Below are 22,805 nucleotides of genomic sequence, written 5' to 3'. Positions count from 1 at the left end.
CCTGCAGCTCTGACTTGCTTGTAGTTAAAAGAAAGTCAGAGCTGCAGGAGAGAAACCATTTATCACCCCCATTCATTGTCTCATGTTTTCCCTTTGCCTGGAATGCCTCCCTTTCCTCACCATCTCACACCCCCTGTTGCCCTGCCAAACTCCTACTCATTCTTTGCGGATCAGCACAGGCATCATCTCCTCGAGAAAGCTTTGCTCGACCTCTGTCACCCCACCCCAACCCCCATTGTTGGTGTAGGTGTCTTTTCCCATAATCCTCTATTGCTGCACTGTGCACCAAGAGTGACAGCCACCTGTTCATGTGCATTTGTTCCCATTTGACTGTGAGCTCCTCAAGGGCCAGGACTCTGTTTCACTCATCTCTATATCACCTGCAGCTGGACAAAGCCCTGGCCAAAAAAAAGAATTAAATAAATATTGAATAAGCAAGTGAATGAATGGCTGATAGACTTGGTATAATGTACAAGGGAAAGTGAAGAGTCTAGGATAACTCGAGGTTTGAGGATACAGTGAATAGCTGGATATGAATGCTTTTCTTTCTTTCTGTTTGTTTGTTTGTTTGTTTGTTTGTTTGAGATGGAGTCCCGCTTTGTTGCTGAGGCTGGAGTGCAATGGCATGATCCCAGCTCTCTGCAACCTCCACCTCCTGCGTTCCAGCGATTCTCCTGCCTCAGCCTCCTGAGTAGCTGGGATTACAGGCACATGCCACCACGCCCAGCTAATTTTTTTGTATTTTAAGTAGAGACAAGGTTTCACCATGTTGGCCAGGGTGGTCTCAAACTCCTGACCTCAGGTGATTTACCTGCTTCGGCTTCCCAATGTGCTGGGATTATAGGCATGAGCCACCATGCCCGGCCATGAATGCTTTCCACGAGCATGGGAAGCAGAGAATGCATGAAAGTTTAGGGAGCAGATGGCCACTCCTATCAGGTAGAGATGTCCACTAGCTGGATCCATGTACACATCTGGAGTTCAGGATAGAGCTCATCTGGATAAGATATGTCATTTGGGGTATCGCTGCAGTGGAAAAATTCCTAGAGAGGAGTCTAGAAGGAGGAAAATCATGGAGGGAACCCTGAGGAACACTGGTAATAAAGAGTGGGCAGAGAAAGACAATCTCGTACAAACAGCAGAGGGGGAGCATCCAGACACGTAGGAGCTGCTCCATTGAGGGGAGTGCACTCCAAAACAAGGGAAGAGTGCATTCCAAGAGGTGACCAGTGCTTCCAAATGCTGCAGTCATGGCTACCCTTCTTCAATGATGGGCAACACCTCATCCCCTCACAATGTGGGTTCCAGCCTGTCTGCATGGCTTAGGGTTCCCTGAACAGGCCACACCATTCACCCTCCCATACCTTTGCTTACTCATTCTCTCTGCCAGTAAGGTCCACACAAACACACCCCCAAACTGTCATCATCCATCAAACACCATTTGAGCTTTTCCTCTTGAAAATCCTTCCTAACCTACCCCTGCCCAGTGGTGACTTGACCACCCCCTCCTCTAGACCTCCACTTTTCTATAAACTTGGCTCTTACACATCACCTGTAATAATAGAGTTTTGTTTTCATGCCTATTTTCTCCACAAATTTGAGTTCTCTGGGGGCACAGCTTGCCTTATTTGTCTAGACAATGCCAAGACCAGACACAGGGTCTGCCATAAAGTCAGAAGTCTATATATTTTACTGAGAAAGAAGAAGGAATAGAAGACTTTGCACATCAACCTTATTCAGAGAACAAATCAATAGAAGTACACAACTCAAGATCTGATTAATTGCCCATCTCCTCTGTTGGTTTTTGGTTAACTGAGCTTCCTTGGAAATGCCTGGGTTAACATTATACAAGATGCATTAAGTGGCTTTTGCCCTGGCTTCTATGAGCTTCTGAATGTAGATGCAAATGAACTCATCTGGGTGGGAGGGAGCACCTTCGGGGGTTATATAGAAACATCCGCTTGTGTTGAGGCTGCCAAACTGCCTTTCCCTTGCCCCCACTGCACCAAGGGTGTCTCATAAATGTAAATAATCATAATGACCATGCTCAAGGGGGTGTCAGTGGTCATAAAAGCTAGTTTTTATGGACGCTTCCCTGCGTCTCCTGGTGGGTGGTTAGAAATTGAGCAGGACTGATGGCCAGAGGTCTCCATACAGGCTGCATCTGAGAGACCTATAAGCTTGGGTGGCAAGAAGGAGCTCCAATCACAGGCTAGGACACTCAACTATTGATTGATAGAGGAAGGCCACCCACACCGTGCCTTCTGGAATCCATTGGTGAGTCATGGGCCAAGGGATTATGTGTTCAATATGGGCCATTGGGCCTGATACCAAGGCATTTCCTGCTTACAGCTTAGGGGAGCTGTCCTTAATGAGGGTGATGACCTGTAGGTCCAAGAAATAACCAGATGAGAGGGAAATCCTGGTCTTATTTACACCTCATGGGATGTGGCTTCCTAGGCCTTTTCTGTTTGAGTCTATATTTTCCAGGACCTCACTTTATACTCATTCCATCACTTATCTGTTGTGTTCATTAATTCCGAGGCCATTAATTAAGCACGTGGGCAGGATGCCAGAAGTAAAAAGATAGGTAAGACACGGTTAACACCTTTATTAGGTCAACTATGGAGAGATAAAAAACCGATTCCTTTGTGATGTTAAGTATATACAGCGATAGAGGTATGTACCAAAGGAAGAAAGAGTTATCATGGAGGTAATATTTGTACTGAGTTTTGAAGGATCAATAGAATTTCACCAGGAAGGTACAAAGGAGGAAGGAGGATGCCCAGGTATCCAGTGGGTGGAGGAGGCACTTTACACAATTAGACACATAGAGTGAGAGGAGTGCTAAAATTAGGGTCAAGAGCAGGTGCTCCACCTTACACTACCCCAGGTGAGCACCAGTCACACAGGAGTGTATGGAGTCATGCAGGGCATAACCTGGTGGCCATGTACCCCAAGTGGCCCTAATCAGGAGACCTGGGTTTGATTCCTGGCTCTGAGATTAACTAGCTGTATGACCTTGGATGATGCTTTTCACATTTCTCAGTCTCTTTTTTTTTTTTTTTGAGATGGAGTTCCGCTCCTGTTGTCCAGGCTGGAGTGCAATGGCAGTCTCTTTAAGTGTAGAATAAAGAGGCTGGACTGGATGGTTTCCAAATATCATATCTTCTCTAGTGTCTTCTATGAGTCTATGAGTCCAGACTGAGACAAAAATGGGACTTAGAGCTAAAGCTTGTCATTTCAGGAACGAATGAGGCATTGTCTTTGGAAATGAGACCTTAATCTTCCCTGACTCTTAATTTCTGCACATTTTTTATAAAGTTAGTTAAACATTGGCACATGGAATATTAGCACTAAAAGGGAAACTGAAGATCATTTAACCCAAGTGGTTCATTTTTGAGAAGATGATTCTGAGGCCAGAGACAGTAAATGATTCACCCAAAGGCATACAGCAAGTTGGGTCAAGACTCAGGTCAAGACAGAAGTGTTCCTTGCCCTGAGCCAAGTAGTTCCCAAGTTTGACCTCAACTCTCTCCAAGACATTGTAACCTCCTTCACTCAAGTTTTGGGTTTATTGAAATAAAAAAAAGTAGGAGGCAAAACCGGCATCCTATTAAGAAGTGTAATGTTGCTAGGAAAGCCTGCTGGTAGATCTTTTCCCACACCTCCTGGCCATCCTGTTTCAACTTTGCTGGCTCCCAAACAGTAGAGTATGCTGTTGACCTGCAGATCTAGGACAGTAGCCCACCTCCACCTGATAGTTCTTTGAAATATGAGAAATCCAAGCTCTTGTCCTCATAAGTAAATGAATTCTATGAATATATTTAAATCACTTTAGACATAGGTCAGAATATTCTAAGCACTATCCACCCCAGGTCCCCAAACGAGCAACCCATGTGTCGTTCTAGTTCTCTCCCTTCTCTTTCCCTTGCTCTCATTCCAGTTCCAAAACATACCCCTATCTCTATCCCCACTGACCTACTTCAGGGCCACACACTTTCTCACCTGAGTTCTTACATTAGTCATCTAATCAATCTCCCTCTTCTCATGCAGACCCCTTTTGCCACCATAAGGATTCTGACTCTCCCTCTGCTCAAAGGCAAATCAGGTGCGCCCCATACCTATCAGATAAAGCCCACCCTCTTCAGCCTGGCATGCCATGCCTTTTGTGACTTTTCCCTGCCTGCTTGTCATCACTCATCTTTCAGCCATTCCTGCTTTGCCTTAATCCTCCACAAAAATACACTATTATTATTTATGGTTCCACAAATATATTATGTTTGCTCAAGTCTCCCTACCTTTACTGGGGCTATTTTCCCTGCCAGAATTGCTTCCCCCATCCTCAAATCCATCCACTTTGTATCACTCTGCTTGGGCTGCCATAACAAAGTACCATAAACTGGGTGGCTTAAACAACAGAAATTGATTCCTTCACAGTTCTGGAGGCTAGAAGTTCATGATCATGCTGCCAGCAAATTCAGTTCCTGGTAAGGGCTCTCTTCCTGGCTTGCAGGCAGCCACCTCCTCCCTATGTCCTCACAGGGACCTCCTTCTTTGTGCAACTGTCTTTGGTGTCTCTTCCTTTTATTTTAAGAGCACTACTAAATTAGGGTTATAATTAAAATTAAACATGACCTCATTTAACCTTAACTATCTCCCTAACAGTCTTATCTCCAAATGCAGTCACATTAGGAGTTAGGGTTTCAACATATGAAGTGGGGCAGGGGAATAATGAAGCCTGTAACACTTCTATTATAGCTTTTATTTTTATGATTATTTGTTCTCAGCCGGGCTCTGTGGCTCATGCTTGTAATCCCAGCACTTTGGGTGGCCGAGGCAGGCAGATCACCTGAGGTTAGGAGTTGGGGACCAGCCTGGCCAACATGAAGAAACTCCGTCTCTACTAAAAACAAAAATTAGCCAGGCACAGTGGTGGGCACCTGTAATCCCAGCTACTTGGGAGGCTGAGGCACGAGAATCACTTGAACCTGGGAGGTGGAGACTGCAGTGAGTCGAGATCGTGTTATTGCATTCCAGCCTGGGAGACAAAGCGAGACTCCATCTCACCAAAAAAAAAAAAAGTAAAAAGATTATTTGTTTTCACATCTGTCTCTTCCACTGGCTTCTGAGGGAACCTGGAATGCCTTAGAATCTGTAGCTCAGTGAGGGTCCATCTAGATTTTGTGAGACCCATCCTCCCTGCCCCAGGCTTACAAAGTGTGGTGAGCCTTCATTGGGAAAAAGATTAAAAGTCAGGTATAAAGTGAATTTAGAAAGGGTCCATGCAAGTGGCGCACCCTGGAGTTCAAGTCTTAGAGCTTCATACTTCATCTGTCTCTGGGCTTAGTACAGATGTATCACAATAAAAAGCCTCAACAGCCTCAGTATGTACTGGAAAGACTGGATTTAAATCCAATTTCTCATCTCTCTTTGGGCAGAGAAGTTAATTATCCGCACGTTGGTATTTCTGCATATGTAAAAATGAATTTTTAATACCTGCCATGTTAATGTTGTTTTGTATTGAAGATATATTTAGGTAACCTGAAAATATACCAAATATTTGTTTACTTGCGTATTGTCTGTGTTCCCCACCACAGTCTAAACCCCATGAAGAAAGAGAATTTGCCTTGGTCATTGCTGAATGCCTGTTGTCTAAAATAATGTCTAGAAATGGTTGGGTGTTCAGTGAATGTTTACTGATTGAAAGAATATAGTACCTCCTCATATCTGAAACAATGGTGCCTGGTATCCATTGATAGGTTAAGTTCTTCCCATTTTAACTTTTACTATTATTAATAAATCTTAGTTAAATGAGTAATAAGGAGAAAGAAAATACAAGTATCAGAAGAGTAAAAACTACTCACAGACACTGGAGAGCAAAGTAATCCAAAATTTCATATGATCCTAAATGTTTTCAAACCTAGAATTAAAAAAAAAAAAAAGAAAGAAAGAGAAAATCAAACAAAGGAATAATACACACGTATACACACAAGGAACACTGAAAACCCTTCAGGCGGTTAGCTGAGAAAAAGATAGGAAAGCCCCAGAAATTTGACATCGCTTCACTGGTGACCAAGACAGCATATTTATTCATTGTTCAGCAGCTCCCTTCTTATTCTCCAGGGAGTGGAAAGTGTTGCTGGGTTCTGGACGAAAGCCTCTCCCGTCAGCTGTTTAAGAGAATTGCTGTCATCAGACAACCTCAAATCATGTCAAGCCCCAGTCTCTGCCAGCACTGAGCTGAAAAGCCAATCCTCCAACTTAGCTCTGAACTCTTCACCCCAATCAATTAAGAGCGATCCCATCAAAAACCCCAAATAAGTTTGCTTGGCCTGACCTTGACGATTCTAGTTAAAGAGACATCGCTCCTCCTGGAAGAATCTATCATTTTTAAATGGCTCACACGATGGCTGAGGAATTCAGGGAGAGTTACACCAAATCCCAGTACCCGAGAGCTGAGAGGGACCTTGGCACTCAGAGTCCATTTTTCACTATAAAAGAGGAAACTGAGGCTCAGAGAGAGCGACTCTCTTTCTTGAGGTCATATAACTTGGCGATGATTGTTGTTAAAAGGTATTCCTTACGCCAGTCACAATGGCTATGATTAAAAAGTCAAAAAACAACAGATGTTGGTGTGGATGTGGAAAAAAGGGAATGCTTATACACTGTTGGCAGGAAAGAAATTAGTAAACTAGTGCAACATCTAGGAAAAACAGTGTGGAGATTTGTCAAAGAACCAAAAATGAAACTACCATTTGACCCAGCAATCCCACTACTGGGTATCTACCCAGTACTTGCACCTGTACTTGTATGTTTATTGCAGCACTATTCTCAACAGCAAAGTCATGGAATCAACCTAAGTGTCCATCAGTAGCTAAGTTGATAAAGAAAACATGACTGGGCATGGTGGCTCACACCTGTAATCCCAGCACTTTGAGAGGCCGATGTGGGTAGATCACTGGAGGCCAGGAGTTTGAGACCAGCCTGGCCCTCATGGCGAAATCCCATCTCTACTAAAAATACAAAAATTAAACAGGCCTGGTAGCACGCACCTGTAATCCCAGCTACTCAGGAGGCTGAAGCAGGAGAATCACTTGAACTCGGGAGATGGAGGTTGCAGTGAGCTGAGATCATGCCACTGTACTCTACCCTGGGTGACAGAGCAAGACTCTGTCTCAAAAATATATGTATATGGTACATATACACCATGGAATACTACACCGCCAATTAAAAAGAATGTCTTTTGCAGCAAGATGGATGGAGCTAGAGGCAATTATCTCAAGAGAAATAACTCAGAAACAGAAAACCAAATACTGCATGTTCTCACTTACAAGTGGGAGCTAAACAATTGGCACACATGAACATCTAGCGGGGAATAACAGACACTGAGGGTTTCAAAAGAGGGAAGCATCAGAGGAAGAGAGAGTTGAAAAAGTTCCTGTTGGGTACAATGTTCACTGTTTGGGTGACAGGCACACTAAAAGCCCAAACCCTACCACTACACAGTATATCCACATAACAAACCTATACATGTACCCCTGAATCTGTAAAAATAAAACTTTTAAAATTTACAGAAAAAAAAAAAAAAGGATTCTTTAGCTTTCTACTCAATTCATCAATCCTCACAATTGACTGTGCCAGTGACTGACTCATGATTCAAGAAGAACTTGCTTCCACTTCTCAGACCTTGTTCCAGTTTTTCATTCTGCTTCCCATGCACTGTGTGAACTTGGACAAGTGACTTCACCTCCTCAGCCTCAATTTCCTCCTTCAAAAGACGCGATAATAACATTTATTTTACATGTGTGTTATCAAGAGGAAATGAAACAGCATTTAATTAAAACTGTTACTTATAGTGCTCAATAATGGTTAGTTTCCCACCTTTTTCCTTTCTTCCTTCCTCTATTTCTTCTTTTCTTCTTCCTTGCTTTCAGGCCTTCTTTCTTCCTCTGTTCTTAACAAGTACTGTAATGAATATAAAGAAGTTTAACAGAGGATCCTTGCTTAAAGGAAGTTAATCTCCAGGTGGCTTCAGTTTCCTCATCTATAAAATGTGAAAGTGGGAATAGAGAACTTCTCCAGATACATCCTCCCCTGACCAATTTCTCTGCAGTAACATGCATACATATGTAGTCAGCACAGATGACCAAGCACCTCTTCTTAGCCAGATCCTGAGCTAAGCTACACGGATAGATAGATTTACATTCCCTGTCCCCCGCAAGCTCAAAGAAAAATTGTAGCTGAAGACAAGGGGGAAAACCCATAGTAGGCATGCAATTTATATAACTTTTAAAGAGTTCAGAAGTCAAGTAGAGAAAGGGGAAAATAGCCACGTCAGCGTCTAGTGATGAGACAGTCACAGGGGGAAACCCACAAGTACTGTAGCTCTTGTCCGATTAAAAAATACGCACGAGTGTTAAAAGGAAGTAGAAGTTCACCACTCAGGGCAAACTATTTACGGGCACCAAATATTCTGAAGGAAATCTAAGGCATACCAACTACTAAATATATTCAGTCTTCTAGGTTTTATGGTTAAGCTTGGTAGGAAAAAAAAATACAAAACCATATGATACTGGACAGAAAGAAAGAAAAGGAAGAGATAGAAGAAAATGAGAAGGAGGAAAGGAAGGAAGGAAAGTAACTTTGGTTTATACTTCTGTGTACTCAGTTCCATGCCAGGCCCTTCACTGATATTATTCCATGAACGAAAGAAAAGGAGGAGAGAGGAAAGAAGGGGAAGAGAGGTGTGGGGTGGGAGCAGAGAGGATGGAGAGGAGGGAAGAAGGAGAGAAGCAGAAGTGAAGGAAGGGAAGAAGGGAAGGGAAGAGAAGGTAGAAAAAGAAATAGAAGGAAGAAACATACAAGATGGATATTACCTTCGTTTTAAATGTGAGAAAACTAAAGCCAACAGATGAAATGTCTCGCATAGGCCACACGGATAGTAAGAAACAGAACGAGGATTCAAAGCCAGCTACGTCTGATTTCAAAGCTTGTGCTCCTTTCAGAATATCCTAATCACCAGGGCAGAGTCCAGTTTATCCCTCAAATGATGGTATAATTGCAAAGTATAGTCCAAAAAGCAGTAGCCAGGACCTCATGAGAATAAAAGAAACAGAAATAAGAGCCCGTCCAGGTGCCCAAAGAATTCCACCACCCCTGTGATTAGCTACACAAGATTCACCTTTCTCTTCGCTATTTATTGACTGAGTTAACCCTAGGCAAGTCACTGCACCTCTCTGGACCACCAGTAATCTGCAAAATGGATCTGTAATATCTTCACCATTTGATGAAGGAGACTGCATTAGCTAACTTCTTGAGATCCCCTTCAGCTTTAAGCCCTTGATTCTACTCACATCACAGAATCAGAATCTCATACCTGGAAAGGATGGTAGGAATAAGTGTTTCTCAAGCTTGAGAAGCAGACAGACCTTGGAGAAGAGACTTCTATTTGCCCCCTTTATCTGTTCTCTTCTTTTACATAGGGATACAATTTTTAGTTGGTCGCAAGACTTTTCAGCTGAAGAGATTTCTTGCAGCTAGGTGCAGCCATATGACCAAATTATAGGATGTGAAAAGAAGTGATTTGGGCAACTTCTGTCCCTGAAAGAAAACCGTAGGCTCTCCCCCTTTCGTCCTTCCTGCTGAATGGAATGCAGACTTGAGGGCAGGAGCTGGAGCTGCAGTCTTGGGTCACAAGGTGGAAGTCAAGTGTTGAGCGCTGCAGAGCAACATGAGGGAAAGAGCAGGCGTCTGGATGATTGTGGAGCTTTAATCTAATGTATATACTAGGGTTTTATAGGAGAGTTCAAAGAGCTCTGTTGTTAAAGTTCAAATATGTCCAACCTCCTGGTTAACAGGGGAAGGAGATAAAATCCAGAAAGGGGAAGTGGTTTGCCCGAAGTTTCACAGTAAGGGGGAGGCCGAGTTCCCCACGCCTAGAAACCAGCCCTTCACCTGAATCAGACCTACTGATCAAGCCAGACCCAGCGCCTAACCTGAAAACAACCCGACAAGATTTCTTCAAGTCCCTCAACCCACTTTTACCCCATAGAGAGAGCTTCCCTGTTGCTCATAATTTTTCAATGACTGTCTTATCTCCATTTGTATTTCACTCAGAAGAGAAAGAGCCTTTAACCACAGCAGGTACCATACCCTGAGGATGCCTTGATGATTGTGGAGCCATCGTTCTAGCTCTGGACCACCTACATCGACTTTATATTTGAGAGAGAAATCAATTCCTATCTTGTTTATGCCATTGTCTCCTAACAAATTCATTCCTTTTAAAGAAAAAAAAAACTCTCCAATTCCCCAATTTGGGAAACACACCACATGAAAAGTTAAACACTAATACTCCAGATGTTTTCATGGTGCTGCTAGAGCCATAAATACAAATTCAAATGGGACTGCTGAAACCTAATGTCTATAAATGGAAATCGAGGGGAAGCATCCTCTAAATAATTCAGATTGTTTTATATTGAACGAGAAGGGGTTTGGGTAATCATTTCAACATAAACACAAAATGGTACAAATTACTGCAGAACTTTTAAATTGCCCTCATCCCTACCCTGAGCCTGAAGGCCCAAGGAACTCAATTAGAGAAAAAAAATGATCTAATCCAATCGTTTTAAAAGAAATTTCTCAGTGACTCCAGGGCAATATCTGGTGGAGACAGAAGTCCTGAAAGCAGGAGGCAGGACAAGGTGGAGGTGGAAGAAGGAGAACCTTGGGTCCCCATCCTCACCTCAACCAGAGCACCACTGCTTTAATCTAATGTATATACTAGGGTTTTATAGGAGAGTTCAAAGGGCTCTGTTGTTAAAGTTCAAGTATGTCCAGCCTCCTGGCTAATAGAGGAAGGAGCTAGAGTTCAGAAAGGGGAAGTGGTTTGCCCGAAGTTTCACAGTAAGGGGGAGGCCAAGTTCCCCACGCCTAGAAACCAGCCCTTCACCTGAATCAGACCTACTGATCAAGCCAGACCCAGCGCCTAACCTGAAAACAACCCGACAAGGTTTCTTCAAGTCCCTCAACCCACTTTTACCCCATAGAGAGAGCTTCCCTGTTGCTCATAATTTTTCAATGACTGTCTTATCTCCATTTGTATTTCACTCAGAAGAGAAAGAGCCTTTAACCACAGCAGGTACCATACCCTGAGGATGTGCTGGTAAATTCCTAAACAGGCCAGGGAAGTCAGGGGCCAGCCAGCCATCTCAGCTGACCCAGACAGTTCCTGTAGCATCATGACCAAAGGTGTCTTCTTCCCAGAAGGAAGGGTCAGGTAGGTGCCTGGTGTCAAGAACAGGCTTCCAAATTCTTAGGCATTAATGCTGGTCACTCAGATAAAAGTTAAAAGTCATTATTCACAAGAATAATCCAGATGTTCCCAGTTCTCAGAGAGATTTTACACGCATTATCTCATTTGGGGACTCATACGATGTTAGACGGAACACTGGGCAGAAGTTAATAGGCCCTTCTGATAGCTGGAGGCCTATCAGGATCTCACCAGAATGTGAGACTTTCAAGGGCAGAAGATTTTGTCTATTTGGTTCACTGCTATTTCCCCAGTGTTTACAACACTCAAAATGGAATGATGTTCAATACCTATTTATTTAGTGAATGGGTAATAAATGGCCCTTGTCAATCTTCCTAATCTCATCTCTCTTCACTTTTCCCATATGCCACTGACTGTGATCACACTGAACCGCATCCAGGTGCCCAAATGTGAGAAACTCCTCCCCAAGCCTGCAGTTTTTACACGTTTTTTCCTCATCCTGAAGTGGGCTCCTTACCTTAGCCTCTATTGGACCTTTATGTCTCAATCTTGACATTCTGGGCTACAGATGCCTCACCAGGCAAGAGCAACCAGCCTAGGGGACAACTAAGGGTAAAAAATCTCCGCTTGTGCTCTGCTTGCCAAGCTGGGCATCCTGCCATGGAGCTACAGTCACCCACAAAAAGGGGTGTCTTTTTCAAATTTTCACAAAAGCTCCATCAGAGCTGTGGTCCTGTTGACAAGTTCCTCTGGGGGTCTGTGTTCATACCCCGGAATAGTTTGGAGTCCGCTCACAATCTCTGGACTTGTCTGTTTCCCTCTCAAGGCGGTGAGTTCCTCCATGGCAGGGGCTGTCTGGTTAGAAGTTCTCAGGCATCAGTACCATGCCAGGCCCACAGGAGGGGTTCAAGAAATGTTTATTGAATGACAGAGTGAATGAATGAATGATGAGTGAGGCCTAGAGAGGTGAACTGACTTTTCCAGGGTCAAACAGCCAGTAAGTGGCAGAGGTGGCTTGAGCCCCCTAAATCTCCTGAAATCTAGTCTAGAGCTTTCTTCCACAGTGGAAATCTTCCTTCCAAATATTCCTTCTGGAAGTCAAGTCCTCAGAGACACCTTAGCTAGTGGTGAAGACCAGTCAGATGAACTTAATTAATTTTGAACACTCTCATGCATCGTACTCACCGGGTCAGTGAGGGCATACAGAAATATTTAGGGAGACTCATTTTTCTACCTCAATTCTCATTTCTGTCTGCTTGTCACACTTCACTCAGAATTAAGACATGCTGGGCCAGGAGCAGTGGCTCACGCCTGTAATCCCAACTCTTTGGGAGGCCAAGGAGGGTGGATCACGAGGTCAGGAGTTCGAGACCAGCCTGGCCAACATGGTGAAATCTGGTCTTTACTAAAAATACAAAAATTAGTTGGGCGTGGTGGCGGGCACCTGTAATCCTAGCTACTCTGGAGCCTAAGGCAGGAGAATCATTTGAACCAGGGAGGCTGAGGTTGCAATGAGCCGAGATCAGTCCATTGCACTCCAGCCTGAGCGACAGTGCAAGACTACATCACAAAAACAAAAACAAAAACAAACAAACAACAACAAAACAGGCATGCTAACTAAGTTTAAGCAGGTCCCATGCCTCCAATGCAGGCTGTTCTGACCTAGCTTTGCCCCTTCAGTTCTTATCCTGCAAACCTAAAAAGTTGTTGTACCATGTGGCTTCTCTAAAAGACCCCAAGAGCCAAAAGCAACTCACATTTTGGTCTCTTGGGGATAATGTGATCCAGATTCCCTGACGCTATGCTGCACAGGAGAAAGCGAAGAGTATAGAAGATCACCGCATGGGCAGCAGGGAAACCGGGGTTCTGATCCCTGCCCGGCTATTCACACAGGAGTCATTTACATAGGTAATTTATCATCCAGGAGGTGAAGGAGATTTGAACATGCAACTGGACCAGGACTCGGGCTATCTGTAAAAGATTTGAAAGATACCAAGAGAAGGGGGGCTTTGATTGCTTCTCCATCCAAGGTGGGGGCTGAGCTAGACAGAGTGGAAAGAATCCAGGTATAGTCTCCAATGCCAGGTCCACCACTTTCTCACTGTGTCCTTGGGCAAGTCACTGGACATCTCTGAGTCTCCGTTTCCTCATCTGAATACAGGGGTCAAAATTTCTACATTGAAATCACTTTTCCTCACTTGCCTGTTTTATGATCTTAAAATTGTTAACTGCCCTCTCTGGGCCTCCCTTCTTTCCTTACCTCCTTATCAGCACTGTGGCAGAGGAGGAAAGGGCATGGGCTCTGAGGCCTGATTTGCAGTGTGATCTTGAGTCAGTTACATCTCTGTGTCTCAGTTTTCTCCTTTCTAAAATAGTGGTTACCTCATGGAGTTGTTACAGACTAAAAGAGAGGAAAGTATATCAAGTACTTGGCCCACTGTTAAGTGCTACACAAGTGTGAACTCGCTTACATTGTATGTGTGACTACTGAGTTAAGAAATACCACAGATTAAAGGGTAGAGCACCTGGGTTCCAGTTCCAGTTTTGTAACTTGCTTGCTTTGTGATCTTAAATAATTACTTACCCTCTCTGGGTCTCCATTTATGTCTTCAGTAAAATGAAAGGGTGGAAGCTTCCTAAGGGCCTTCTAGTTCTTGCATTCTGTGTACCAGAATTGTGTACAGAGATTCTGATGCAGAATCCGCTTTGAACCTGCTGCTCCCTGGATCTGATATGTCTAGCAGTGCTTGTGGAAAAACTAGTCCCTTCTCATCCTCTGGCCAGGTTAAGTTTAACTTCCTATGGGAATATTTCCCTGAGTCACTCAAAAACAAACAAACAGGCCGGGTGCCTCCCAGCACTTTGGGAGGCCAGGGAGGGTGCATCGCCTGAGGTCAGGAGTTCAAGACCAGCTTGCCAACATTGTGAAACCCTGTCTATACTAAAAATACAAAAATTAGCTGGATATGGTGGCACATGCCTGTAATCCCAGCTACTTGGGAGGCTGAGGTAGGAGAATCACTTGAACTCGGAAGGTGGAGGTTGCAGTGAGCCAAGATCTCACCACCGCACTCCAGCCTGGAAGACAGAGCAAGACTTCATCTCAAAACAAACAAACAGGCTTGGCACAGGTAGCTCACTCCTGTAATCCTAGCACTTTGGGAGGCCAAGGCAGGTGGATCATCTGAGGTCAGGAGTTCAAGACCAGCCTGGCCAACATGGTGAAACCTAGTCTCTACTAAAAATACAAAACTTAGCCAGGCATGGTGGCGTGTGCCTGTAATCCTAGCTACTCAAGAGGCTGAGGCAGGAGAATCATTTGAACCCGGGAGGCGGAGGTTGCAGTGAGCCGAGATGGCGCCACTTCAGTCCAGTCTGAGCGAGACGTCTCAAAAACAAACAAACAAACACACACACACACACACACACACTCCATTGGCTTCTTCCTGTGCTCCGAGCATTTACCTGGATACCACTCTTCTGAATTTGACTTATCATTGCATTAGTTTACCTCGTTCTTTCCCTGCTCACCAAGCTGGGTACTCCTTTGGGGCCTGGTCGGTCTCGAGTAACAAAGCGCCTGGGCTTTGAAGGCATATCCGAGCTTCAAGAAAGCTCTGTCCCGTACTATCTGGATGATGTTCTAAGTCTCAATTACCTCATCCACAAAATGGAGACAGTAATATCTACAACACAGGGTCGTGAGGATGAAGTGCCCGAATATCCACTGCTGGCAGAGGACACTTAGATGCAGTCACGTGAAAGGACTGGACGTCACCTTTCTCTTCGGAAATATCCCCAGGGTGTGGCACAAAGGAAGCACGAAATACAGTGTTAGTGGGCTGCATGTTCTGTGGTGAGCAGTTTGGAAACCCCCAACTCCCCACCCGCCAGGCCACAAGGAGTTAATGTTCAACACCCTTCTGACCCGGTTCCTCTCCAAACCAGGCCCGCAGAAGCCGAGAGCTGCTCCCATTGGGCCCGTGCCTGCCCCGCCTTCCCGCCGGGGAGGTCTTCCGCGCCCAGCGTTCCTCCAGTTTCTTTTGCTCTCCCCAGAAGAATTTAAAAAGCCAAACAAAACCTTTTTGCTGTGATCTCACCCCAAACAAACGCACGGCTCCCAGACAAACGCACAGCTACAAAAGCAGCCCGCATTTGCATTCTAAACCGTCCCGGCCTGGGATGAAAAGCAGAGAATGAAGTCAAAGCGGCCGGCAGAACAATGAGCCCCTCCCGGCAGCCGCCGCCCCGGCCACCCCCACCTCGCAGGCTGAATCCCGGGCCCGAGACGCTGGACGTCCCGAGCAGCCCTCGCCGCGGAGGAACAGCCGAGGCGCGTCCACCTCTGAGGCCCTCCGAGCCTCGCCGGGCTCGGTGGACAGGCCCCGCCCGAGCGCGCGAGCTTCCTACCTCTGCTTTCTCTCCTCCGGGGTGAAAAGACCGCCCCGACCCGCAGACCCGGCAGAGTCCGGGCGGGAGGGCCCCAGGCCAAAACTAGGAGGAAACTGATCAAGTGGGCCGCGGCGGCAGGGGAAGAAACCACGTGCGCTGATGTCCTCCGAAACGCAGCGAGATGTTCCACCCACGGAAACCATTTGGGGGCTGCTAAAGAAGGGAGTCAGGGGTCACAAAGGGCTCTTGGAGGGTAGGGGAAATATATGAAATTAAAAATACGTGTATATATTTTTATATATACAAACGTATATATGTGTGTATACAAGTCTATGTGTGTATACATACATATGTGTATATACAGATTTTATATGTGTAGTATGAGACCAGGTTAAGTTTAACTTCCTCTGGGAATATGTGTGTGTATATATGCATATAATATTTAACATATATAACATGTAACATATTATGTAACATGTAATTTCAGCGTATATGTATATATGCTGAAATCTACAAAATAAAAGTCAACACTCCAGCCGCAGCATTCGACAGTCCATAGGACACAACAATCCGTTGATCCTACCCGCCTTTCCACTGCCCCCCACTCATCCCTTTGCCGACTGCTTCTCTGCTTCCTCAGCATAAAGTCCATGCTCCGTCATTTTAATTATTCGGTCTAAACTCCTTGCCACTCGAACTCATAGGTGTACGCACCTGCCAAACACCAAGCAGGTTAAATTCAACTCTTGTCCACCCTCACCTGCGTCTGCCGGGCAAGGCACACCTTGCTGACTATTCCCAATAAATTCTTGACATCAACCCCTAATGGGTGGTTAATGCTGACTTACATCCCTACTATGTTTTCCCAGTGGATTCTCTTCCGCTCTTCTAAACAAATATTTTACATTTTCTCTTTTCTCAGCTCCCCGCTCTGCTCCCCCACCCTTCCTCACTGCTGCTAACCTTGTTGCTATTTTATTGAGGAAATAGACGCAATCAGGTCAGAACTTCTGCAAGCTTTCCCCCAGGCAACCACCTGATTTGTAGCGTGATTTGCCCGGTGGCCATCCTGTCTGCCCTCTGACCTGTGATTTCGCATGAAAGCAGTCTTGCCCTGCCACATAGGCCGAAACTCCACCTGCGTTCCACGCCCAAGCCCTTCACAGCTCTGAAAACCCTCCCAGAGCTCTTCTCTCCTGCACCATCACTTTTTCTCTGTCTGGATCATTCTCCTCAGTGCACAGACACTATCATTTCTACCATCTTAAAAACAAAAGCTAACCAAAAACAAGAGTCTCTTTTGGCTCCCTTTCTTCCTCCAGCTACTTACCCATTTCTCAGCCCCCATTTACAGGACAGCTCTTCAAGAATTGTCTATGCCAAGGGGCTTCAAACTTGTATGGTTCACCTGCCTGCAGAAGAGAATTTTGAAAAATTGTGTACTCTGGCCGGGCGTGGTGGCTCATGCCTGTGATCCCAGCACTATGGGAGGCCAAGAAGGGCGGATCACGAGGTCAGGGGTTCGAGACTAGCCTGGCCAACATAGTGAAACCCCATCTCTACTAAAAATACAAAAATCATCTGGGCGTGGTGGCAGGCACCTGTAATCCCAGCTACTCGGGAGGCTGAGGCAGGAGAATTGCTTGAACCCGGGAGGCGGAGGTTGCAGTGAGCTGAGACTGCGCCACTGCGTTCCTGCCTGGGTGACAGAGCAAGACTGTCTCGCAGGGGAAAAAGAAAAGAAAAAAGAAAAATTGTGTACTTTAACACACATTTGTAAGTTGTATCTAAAACTGTTCAATATAAATTTACATATAAGATCCAGGTGCAGCTAAATCATCAGCCACACACTCTGAATTTTATCATTATTATTATTATTAAGCTTAGTAAAATACCCACAACGTAAAATTTACCATCTTAACCATTTTTAAGTGTACAGTTGGATAGTGTTAAGCATAGTCACATTGTTGTGCAACCAATCTCTGGGAATTTTTTATCTTGCAAAATTCAAACACTAATCCCGTTAAATGACAACTTTCCATTCCCTCTTTTCCCCAGCCCTTGGCAGCAACCATTCTACTTTCTGTTTCTGTGAGTTTGACTGTTCTAGATATCTCATATAAGGAAAATCATATAGTATTTGTCTTTTTGGTGACTGACTTAATTTACTAAACATAATGTTGTCAAAGTTCATCCATGGAGTAACGTGTCAAAATGTATATCCTTTTTGTGGCTGAATGATACTCTGTTATATGTGTACACCAAGTCTGAATTTGATTTCACTCTGAAATGAGGTTTTTGTTTATTCAACAAATGTTTACTGAGTACCTACTGTGTTTGTGTATATACGTCTCTGGATGGACAATGGGAACGCGAAAGATAAAAAGCTCACAATCTAGCAAAGATTTAAAAGGAGACTCACTCTCCTGTCCCATCTTTTAATTCACCACACGAGCCCGTGGGTCAGAATATCAAGTTTGCTCCTTAATCCCAAATCCCAGTGTTCCAATTTAGAACCCCGAGACTATCTAGTTCCAGACTCCATGAATGCAAGCACATCTTGAGATCCTTCCCTGCACCAACTCACTCCCTCATAACGGCTCCCTTATAAGGGCTACATATATGTCTGTATCTCTCGTGAGATGTAAAGTTCTTTGCAAATAAGAAACAACTGTGACTTTGTTCTATATCATCAGTCTTTAACAAGGTGCTTGGCACCTACAAATGCTCAATAATTGTTTTTTAATGTTTACTCCTAAAGCTGGATTCATTTGTTTAAAATTATTCAGATAATTCAAAATTCAAATTTAAAATAATCCCAAAATTATTTCTTGCTTACTATGTGTCAGGCCCTGTTCCAGGAAACAGAACTAAAACAAAGAACAAAACAAGCTGGATCCATACTCTTATCGCACATTCTAGTTGGGGGTTAGAAGAACCAATAGTAGGTAAAATAATAAGAGAAATACCACAAGGAGAAATTATTAGAATAGGGTGCTAAAGTCATAGGGGCTTGGGTTCATCCTGCTTTATACAGGGAAGATCAGGAAACTCTTCCCTGCAGAAGTGTTCGTTGAGCAGAGATATGAATGACAAGAAGGAATGGAGGAAGGGAAGGTCACAGGGAAGAGCATGCTAGGCAGAAGACACAGAGCGTGCAGAGGCCCTGAGGCAGGAAGATCATATTGAAGCAGGTAAAAGTTATCGTTTTCTTAGTTTGGAGATGTGGCAACAAAGTCTAGGAGAGAGACAGTGATTTGTTCACCTCTCACCGAAGGGGTAGCTAGGTTGGGAATTGAGTATAATCAGAAGGTAGTTATCATAGTTAAGGGGTTTGCAGATATTTAACAAAGCAGTTCAATCCTCTGAGCTACAGAAAAGAAATAGCCTGTCTGAACTTGATCCAAACTAAACCCACTCTTCTCATTTTACACCCCCATACTGGGCCATCTGTTTCATCCACCTCTCAAGGCTTATCTCCCCCTGCCATCTCTGAATTGTTGACTCCAAAAAGCCTATCTCCATCCCAGATGTCTATTGTGAGCTGGAAGTTCCAGCTCCAAACTGGAATGCAAGCATTATTCTCTTTTGTACGTTGCAGTGTGTCCAAATGCAACTCTGAATTTGTATTTGTCTGACACATGCTAGATGGTCAATACATATATTTGAATGAATACATGAATAATGAACTTCAGACTTGTTTATCCAACTCTTTACCAGATTTGTCCACCTTAGGATCCCACATATCCAAAGTAGTAATGATCTCTTACCACTTTCTCCTCCAAATTACCCTTTCCCTGTTTTCCCTCTCTCTCTGAGATCAGTACAAACTCCACCAAGTCTAGGAGAGAGACAAGACAGAAACATGGGCAACGTGTTTGATTTTGTTCTTTTTTCACCTGTATCCAATAGTCTTCTCAATTCTAACTCTTTATATTTCTAGAATCCATATCTAGTTCTCCACACCTTCTGGGTATGCCTTGACTAAACATCTCATCACTTCTCCCCTGAATTATTACAATAGTCATCTAATTTTTCATTTCTTTCTGTCTCTCCTATGTAAACCATTTTTCAACTATTCTGTATAACACCTACCAGGGTGATCACTTTAAAAAATATTTTATTAATTTGTAAAAGCTATACATTAATTCTAATATGGAAAATGCAGAAAAATTTTGAAAAAAAAAGAAATCACCAATAATTCCACTACACAGAAGTAACTACAGGTTTAAAAAATTTTTTGTACTGTTACTTCTAATAGTTTGGCTGTGCAAATAGATATTTCTTTTTCTTTCTTTCTCTCTTTTAAACCCAAACTGGATCATTGTATTGAAGCTTTAAAATTTTTGTTGACATTTTATCATGAATGCTTTCCTATACCCTTAAATGTTGTTGAATACATTTGAACTCTTTAAAATATTACATCAATTGACTATATCATAATTCATTTAATCATTTCCCAATTAGTTAACATTTAAATTGTTTACAATTTCATTATTATAAAATGTTTCAATTCTTGTACACAATTATTTTCTTAATCTCTCATTATTTCCTTATGATAAATTCCTAGAAGTAAAATTAAGATCAAAGGTTCTTGGTAAATTTGCCAAGTTTTCTCAAAGTAACTTTTAAAAAATGCAAATCGAAACATGTTATTCTCTTTTTAAAATCTCTAAATACAGTTTTCAGAAAATAATTCAGACTTCTTAGATAGATAGATACAATTCATGATTTCTCCTCTGTTTACTCTGACATCAGCTTCTACCACTTCTGCACCTGAGCCCTTTACCTCAACCACCTCAAACTGCATGACAGCTCATGAATGTGTCAGACCTTTGGATGACGTTGTGTTCACTGTGTAGAACACCATGCTTCATTTTCTTCATCTAGCCAATTTCTACTTGTTGCTTCAAAATTTAACATTAAGCACTGTCTATACAAAATATATAATAAAATATTTTAATACTTGCAGTGAGTTAATTTCTATGCTAAAAAAATTCACTTTATTTAATCATCACCACCATGCTGTGTAGGTATTATGTCCAATGTTCAACTGAAGAAATGACTGCTCAATTAGTGAATGGCTTATGTAGTTAAGTGGTAGAGAGGATATTTAAAATCAAATTTATCTCACTCTAAGCCCATGCACTTTATTAGTGCAATTTGCTTCCTCTCTGATCTTCCTGTATCTTAGATTCATCTTATCTGGGTGTTTCATAACATCCTAGGCTTACCTTTGTCTTTCTTTTTGTCCATATGTCAGTCTTGCTGGTTAGACTGCAAATTTCTTAAGGGAAGGAACTATGCCTAATTCTCAATGTAGGACCCAGTGAACTTCTATTGAATGAATGATGAATGAATAACAAACACTGATTGTACTCTCATAACTCTGACCTTGGTTTTCCTTAATTTCCTTTGCCGTCACTGATGATGACTTCATGAGCTTGTCTTCTTGGAGAATCACCACGCATTTCCTCTGATGTCTTGATTCATATTGGAGTCTTCCAACTGAGCAGACATAACATCATGGTCATGAAACCCCTCTGCCAATAAAGGTGGTGGACCCCCAGACAGCATCCCATGAATCAAGCTGAAAGAGAGAGTGCCAGCAGTAAGTTTCCATTTGCCCACACATGCCAGAAAATGAGAGGAAAAACCCACAGAAATAGAAGGCAGAGACTTAATGGGTTAGTAAGAGACCCCTGTGTGCAGCAGGAACTGGCCCCAAAGGATTAAAGAGAAAATGAAAAGCGAAAACTGGGCACATAAATTTTAATTGGATTTGAAGAGATCAGGTCTATGGGAACCATTGTCCACCAAGGCTGTCCATTTGTGTCAAAATTCATTCCACCCTGTCCTCCCAACACCCTGAACCCAAGAGCAGTGTGGTGTTTACATAGACACAAATAATTCTGCACCCCCCACCTCCATAACAGGCACCTTCCATAGCAAGAGTTTCTGAATGAGAGCTGCTTAGACCACATATTCCATGGTTTGGCCACTAAAGTGGCAATTATCCTTTATTTCCCTTCTCCACTTTCACCACAAACATTGCATGCAGCATCTCCACAAATGCCACCTAATAGTTTGTGTCACCCATTCAGGAGAAGCAGAGTGAACATATGCATAGACATGTATATGCATAGACAAGTATTTAACAAGTACCTACTCTGTGCCAGCTACTATGTTCTAGCCTAAGGAAAAAATGAAGGATAAGACATTGTCATTGACCAGAAATAAAGCCACACACTTACAGCCATCTGATCAGCAAAGTTGAAAAAAATAAGCAATGGAGAAAGGACTCCTTATTCAATAAATGGTGCTGGGATAGCTGGTTAGCCATATGTAGAAGATTGAAACTGGACCTCTACCTTTCACCATACTCAAGATGCATTAAAGATTTAAATGTAAGACCCCAACTATAAGAATTGTGGAAGAAAATCTAGGAAGCACCTTCTGGACACTGGCCTTAGGAAAGAATTGATGACTAAGTCTTCAAAAGCAATCGTAACAAAAACAAAAATTGACAAGTGAGACCTAATTAAACTATAGAATTGCTACACAACAAAAAGAAATGATCAACAGAGTAAACAGACAATCCACAAAATAGGAGAAAATATTCACCAATTATGCATCTGACAAAGGCCTAATATCCAGAATCTATAAGTAACTTAAACAACTCAACAAAAAACAAATAACCCCATTAAAAAATGGACAAGAGACATAAAGACACTTCTCAAAAGAAGACACACAAGTGACCAACAAATATATGAGAAAATGTTCAACATCACTAATCATCAGAGAAATGTAAGTCAAAACCACAATGAGATTACTATCTCATACCAGTCAGAACAGTATTATTAAAAAGTCAAAAAAAAAAAAAAATAACAGATGTTGGCAATGCTGTGGAGAAAAGGGAGCACTTATACACTGTGGGTAAGAATGTAAATTAGTTCAGTCACTGTGGAAAGCAGTCTGGAGGTTTTTCAAAGAACTTAAAACAGAACTACTATTCAACCCAGCAATCCCAATACTGAGTATATATGCAAAAGAAAACATATCTTTCTACCAAAAAGACACATGCATTCACATGTTCATTGCAACACTATTCACAATAGCAAAGACATGGAATGAACTCAGG

General features: G+C 43.0%; 2 long non-coding RNA genes across 17 annotated transcripts in view; both read right to left on the bottom strand.

The window, feature by feature from the left end:
* Window positions 1–21,915, bottom strand: part of LOC140709234 (uncharacterized) — a 71,883-nt gene extending 49,968 nt beyond the window's left edge. For 7 of the 16 annotated variants that reach the window (XR_012089654.1, XR_012089651.1, XR_012089656.1 and 4 more), the window contains exons 1-5: window positions 14,931–15,347; window positions 7,885–7,968; window positions 7,630–7,771; window positions 5,868–5,923; window positions 303–398 (exon numbers count right to left, since the gene is read on the bottom strand). This is a non-coding gene — a long non-coding RNA (uncharacterized lncRNA). Of the gene's footprint in view, window positions 1–302; window positions 399–5,867; window positions 5,924–7,629; window positions 7,772–7,884; window positions 7,969–14,930; window positions 15,348–15,682; window positions 15,878–16,994; window positions 17,077–21,058 lie in introns of those variants that run through there. The other 9 variants (XR_012089660.1, XR_012089652.1, XR_012089653.1 and 6 more) reach the window with 5 other exon arrangements.
* LOC140709235 (uncharacterized) lies at window positions 6,073–7,622 on the bottom strand. The gene is made up of 2 exons (XR_012089665.1): window positions 6,341–7,622; window positions 6,073–6,173 (listed from the first exon to the last, which is right to left on the bottom strand). It is a non-coding gene; the product is annotated as an uncharacterized lncRNA (long non-coding RNA).
* Window positions 21,916–22,805: the final 890 nt, after the last annotated feature.

The sequence above is a fragment of the Chlorocebus sabaeus genome, chromosome 20 (genome assembly GCF_047675955.1).
Source record: "Chlorocebus sabaeus isolate Y175 chromosome 20, mChlSab1.0.hap1, whole genome shotgun sequence".
Lineage (NCBI taxonomy): Eukaryota > Metazoa > Chordata > Mammalia > Primates > Cercopithecidae > Chlorocebus > Chlorocebus sabaeus.
Note: the sequence above shows the minus strand (reverse complement) of the source record. Positions and strands in the feature narration are given on the sequence as shown.